The sequence below is a fragment of the Gracilinanus agilis genome, chromosome 3, assembly GCF_016433145.1.
Source record: "Gracilinanus agilis isolate LMUSP501 chromosome 3, AgileGrace, whole genome shotgun sequence".
Lineage (NCBI taxonomy): Eukaryota > Metazoa > Chordata > Mammalia > Didelphimorphia > Didelphidae > Gracilinanus > Gracilinanus agilis.
Window position 1 is genome coordinate 329336805 of NC_058132.1, and position 6000 is coordinate 329342804.

Sequence of the window (6000 nt, forward strand, 5' to 3'; positions counted from 1 at the left end):
CTGAACGCCCAATCAGCATGAGAGAGGCAGAGAGAGAATACCTTAAAAGAAAGAAAATAGGAGAAAAGCGAGAGGCAGAGGGAGGGAGGGATGGAGGGAGGGAGGGAGAGGAATGAGGATGGGGGACAGACAGAGAGAGAAAGAGAGAGAGAGAGAGAGAGAGAGAGAGAGAGAGAGAGAGAGAGAGAGAGACAGAGAGACAGAGAGAGAGAATTAAGTAGAGAGGATTAAAGGGAGGACTTGTTAGACATTGCACTATTTCGCTATTAACAGCAAATAAAACTCTTCACGCCTTCTTGCTTTATTTCCAGAGTGTAGGGAATAAATACTACTTAAAACACAAAGAATAGGAGGATGGGAGAGAGAAAAAGAGCGGGAGGGGGGTGGCGGGTGGGGGGGAGCAGCAGGAGGTTGATGTATGCTTATAAATTGGTAAGCATCTCAAATTTAAAAAAGAGTACTGCATTCCTCTCTCCTCCCCCCACAACACATACACACACGCATACACACACACACACACACACACACACACCTGTCAACGACCCCTTCTAAGTTAAAATGTGGGTAAGATTTGAAATTAACTTTTTGTAACTGCTACTCAATCTTAACCCTCCAGTTCCCTTCTCCAGCCCCAATTCCTCACTCTTCTCTCCTCACTCCTTTCGCCTCTCTGTGCCACCTCCAACCCCCAGCGGAAGAGCTGAGTAGGAACCTAGCAGCCGAAAAAGTGGCCCATATCACAGAGCCGGGGGCATAGGAGATTTCGTTTCCACATAGACACCTGGTGGGCCATCAGAAGCCATAATAAGTGTGTAAAGCTTAAAAAAAAAAAAAAAAAAAAAAAAAAAAAAGCAAGCCCCGAAGCTATAACTATTTGCTAAAGATGAAAACAATCTGTTATTAGCTGAGAGAAGATTTGACTTTACAATACTAGTTTTCACCAGCTTGAGTTAAAAAAAAAAAAGCTGGTTTCCCCTCTGCACCCCTTCTAAATTGGAAAAGAATAACGAAACCCAACACTACCCTTTGATTAATTTGATGGGGTTTAAGCCAGCAACGGAGAGCCTTTTACCTTCATAATCTTTCCTGAGCAATGGTACTTTGTACTTGGCTTTTATGCCACACAACCCTTCATAAGGTTGCGCTCCTACTGTCAGACGTCTTTGAACCAAAGGGTGACTGTTATTATTATTATTTTTTCAATAGATGGTAATTCTCTGGGTAAAAAGCACTAAATAACCCCGAAGAATCAACCTGCCCGCCTGTTTCCTTTGAATAATTGCCTGCCTAATGTGAAATGCCCTTGGGGAAAATATTTATTAAATGGAAACAATTGTCTTGAGTCCGGTGGGACCTCAGTTGGTTAAGGGTTTACTGGCTTTTTGCACCAGGCTGCTTAAAAAGAGATTGGTCCACCCGCTTCACATACCTTGGAAGGTTTTTCTTTTTACATTAAAAAACGCATTTAGGGCAACAACTTATAGGGGACAACTTTGCATTTCCTCTTTTGCCACCAGAAAACCCCTATTCGGAAATTGTCCCGACTTTGAATTAGTAAGGAACGGTCAGTCTCTCAGAAGATGAGACAGTTACACGGATAGAAAGAGTGGGTGAGGGATTTCTGTGAGTTTGATGTGTGCTGTAGCAAAATATGAAATCTCAGAAGTGAATAGGGAAGCCTTAAAGACTGTGCAGTGTAGATAAGATGCCCATTTTTGGCTCTATTAGGTAAGGTCTATTTATTTCCCAGGCGCTCTAACCCAGAGAAGGACATTTTTTGCTCTCGATTCTCTACATGCCCACACCTATGCATTTTCTGCTATGCATACACATATACGCCTAGGGAGCAGATGTACAGCCTTTGTATTCCTCTTCGCCCACATTATTTCCCCAGATGCCTTAGCTTCCTTTCGCCATCCTTTGCATTTCTGTGCAATAAGTTCGTTCATTTGGCGTCAGGGTAAAAGGGGAAAGGAGAAATGATTTAAGGTCCATTCACCTGTATAGCTTTCAAAGTGCTTCAGGCACCACCTGCTACTTATGTTGTACTCACGCACTTGGAGGGATGTGAACAGATTATCTGTTATACACAGATATGGTCGGTGAGCTCATTATTCTAGGTGTAACTGGCAAGCTTTAATAAAGGGCAGTGATCCCGCAAATATTGGGAAGAAACAGATTAGTCTTTAATATTGCTAAAAAAAAAATGCTCATCTAGATTAATTCACACTCGGCAAGAACGGGAGCATTGTGCCACTAAACATTTGCAGCCCTTGATATATAATCGGAAACTCTTCGGGGGTGTTGATGGAGATCAATGCTACAAAACCTGTCTGTTAGAGCGCACAGCATCCCCACCTACATCTCCCCTCACCTCCACTTCCCCACCCCGCCCCAATCTTAGATTCCAGTGTGCACTGATTTTATAAGGATTCTGGTGAGGAAGGTACCTTCTTTGTGTATTTTATTTTTATTTCTCTCTTTGATGCTTTCGCTGACCCTTCGCAGGAGTGAGCTTTTAAGTTACCTCTGAACTCCACCCCCTTGAGTCTCTGGTGACCTCCATCCTCCCCAAGCTGATAGTTCAGCTTAAGTCTGGTCAAGGAGTTGCAGACACAACCTTTTTGTCACAGATCCTACAAGGAATCAATGATTCCCACACTTTCCAGTGAACTCTTCTACCCCTCCTCCCCCCTTCCGCAGTGGCACTTACCCCTAGCCAGCGTAGGGTGATGTCACAGTCATTCTGTTTGGATTGGGTCCACTTCAGCTACTCTCTGGCAATTAGTTTCAATATCGCAACCAGGGCTGTGCCTGGGAGCGCAGAAGGTCTTGGAGGGAGGAGAATGGGGGCCTAGGGGGGGTGGGGTGGAATATGACCGATAAGATTGATTTACGCCAGATGCAAGACTGATATAACAGCATCCCTATCCGCCGCCGCGCCCCGCCCTCCCTTCACACACACACCCCTCCCCGGGCCCAGCGTAAACTGGCAGTCTTCTTCCTAACAGCGGAGCTCAGTCGCTTCCCTTCGGCAGTTTTCTGGGATTGAGTGGGGGGGAGGGGAGGGAGGAGGGGACGGGGATGGGGGGAAGACAAGGGAAGAGGGAAGGAGAGAAATCCTGAGGGAAGGCTGCTGCAACTTTCTAGGTCGCCTTTCCAGCCAGTGCGAAGGTGGTCCTGAACGCTAGGAAGAGGAGTCTTTTACCCAAAGTGAAGCCTTCTCCGTTTAGAACCTGTTTCTCTTAGCACTGCTACTTCCACTCTTCTCTCTTGTCCACCCCATATCCAAGCTTGCACTCTTCCTCTCTCTTCTAGCCCCATAATGCACCCAACTTTTCCATCTGTGCTCCTGTTTCCCCGTTGATGTTTTCTGGGATTGGCAAAGTTACCGAGGAGTAGGGAACACTTCTCCAGTCCTAGTAAGTTTGGAGAACAGGTCCCTTTCGCCACATTTATACTAGCGACAGGTAAACACTGCTCCTCCCTCCCCCCCTCTCTTCCCCCCCCCCCCCAACATAACTCCTTGTGTACTCAATTCTCAAAGGTGTCTGGGGGAAACTGTCTCGGAGTGCTTGAGCTCCATTCGGAAAGTCAGTGCAAATTGTCCAATCCCACCAGACTTTGCTCAGGACCAAAGTCTACTTTGCCTCAGTTGATCCAAACCAAATTAGAACTGGGTCACGGAAAAGTCTTGAAATTGAGTTCTAGACCCATTTCTGCTATATACTAGCGGAGCGATCTTGGGTGAACTTAAATAATCTTTAGCGAGCTCAGTTCCTTCACAAATGAAATGGGGATAATAATGTTGTGAAGACCATATGTGTTCATGAATCTGAAAGTTTTCATCGGTAACAGCCATCAGCGTGATCTTTGTCATCATTACGCCTGCCAGTAAATCTTGAACGTCTTGTTCTGGCCATTAGCTCTTTCCAATAACAGGACTCATTTATCTTCTTTCTCCCCACTCTCTTTTCTTGGCACCCCTTTTCTATCCCCCTCCTTTTCCTCCTCTCCTAGGTTGCTCCAAATTTACTTATTCAAAGGTCTCCGCAACCCCCCTGCCCCCAAACAGATTTCCCAATCCTCATATATTTAAATTAAAATAAATTTATTTTCACAATAATTTTCAAGCACTGCAATGTTTCTGCGTGGGGCAAGAGCGACATGTAGAATACAGACTTAGAAGCCAATAAGCAAGGAGCCAGTGAAGTGATTTGTTCGTCCCGTTTCTACCCCACCACAGGCGGAAACACTAGCTCCCTGGCTTCTCTAGCAGTCAGAGCTTCGCTACACTTTCTGGAGAGCTGTTTTCTCCGAGGGCCAAAGGCCGAATTCCCGCTCCCTGACATCTTTCTCAGTTGGGAAAGCAATATCTCGGGGACCTCAGGGAATTCGGAGCAGGAAAACAGTCAAGTCCACGAATGGGGGAAAAAAAAGGGGGGGGGGGACCTTAAATAGCGGATACTCGAAGTTCCAAATCTGATATCATGAAGCCACTTTGGGGCTTCCTAAAGCACATTCTTAAAGTGATTGAAAAGGCTCCTCAAGGGAAAGGAAAGGATAGGAAAGATTTCTGAATGGTGGGCAACAAAACACATTCATGCCCTTAGGCCAGAGAATTACAGATTGGAGCAACTCGGACTGTGTTAGGGGCTGTCCTTGCCCTCTGGGTAAAGGAGATACAGTTGGGTAAAGGTACTGAATTTTGGTGCTTTCTCTTGAGATTGAAAAAATTTCGGAGGGTAGGAAGAGCCAGTCATTTCTCTCTCTTTTCCAGTTCCAGAATCAGACACCCAGAAAGAAACCAGTTAAAACTACAGGAAGTGGTAGAGGAGCTGAGACCCCAGGAGCAAGTATTTGGGAAGGGAGAGTAAGAGGCAAAGAGTCTGATCCAATAAATACCAGAAAACTGAGATTGGTGTCCATGATGTTGTGATGACAAGAGAGGGTAAAGGGACATTGACCTCTTGTCCTTCCTCAGGTCTCACATCCCCACCTGTGACTTCAATAATACTTGAGTTTATCAAATCTCTCCAGTGGGAGAGTACAGAAGTGGGGCCTCCAGAAGTCTAGTTGCTCTAGAAAATGCTCTAGTCTCTTTCCTGGAACATGCTATTATCATAGTCATTACCAAAAATTGATAACATTATCAAAAGCACCAGTCCTGATTGGTGTCTATTATTGTACCCTGGCAAAATTAGGGGTGTTATTAGTAATAACAACTTTTTTCTTCATTTATTTATTTATTTGTTTGTTTGATGTAAGCCTTGCCTCCTGTCTTGGAATCAATATTGTGTATTGGTTCCAAGACTGAAGAGTGGTAAGGGCTAGGCAATGGGAGTTCAGTGACTTGCCCAGAGTCACACAGCTAGGAAGTATCTGAGGTCACATTTGAACCCAGAACCTCCCATCTCTGGGCCTGACTCTCAATCCACTGAGCCACCCAGCTGCCCCCAGTAATAACTTTTTAATCAAATAATCCTGAATCTCCCTTTCTAAGTAGAGGGAAAATGCATACCCTTCTGACATTTTTGTATTTTCTCTTTTAGTTATTTAAAGAGAAAACACCCTCAGATCACAGAATCCTAGATTGAGAGCTGGAGAGGACCATAGAGACCATTTTGTTGCATCCTCTCATTTTACAGATGAGGAACTCAGGGCAAAAGAAGTTAAATGATTTGCCCTGGGTCACACAGAAGTGACTGAGACTGGATTTGAACTCAGATATTCCCTTCCCTTTGCTCAGCATTTTGTCAATTTTGCCTCTCAAATATAAAGCTATAAAAATGCTTTCTTTTTTCACTCCATTCACATTCCTACTTGCCTCCAACACTTTTCTTAGTCTACTTGAAGATTTTTTTTCTGTACTTTTTGAGTGGTTTTTAGTGTTCCCCTTGTTATTTTATATATTCTGAAATAATTTAAAAATACTATATGTAGCCAAGATAGCACAACAAAGACCTATGGCATCTATTTTTTTTAAAGTTCATCTCGGGA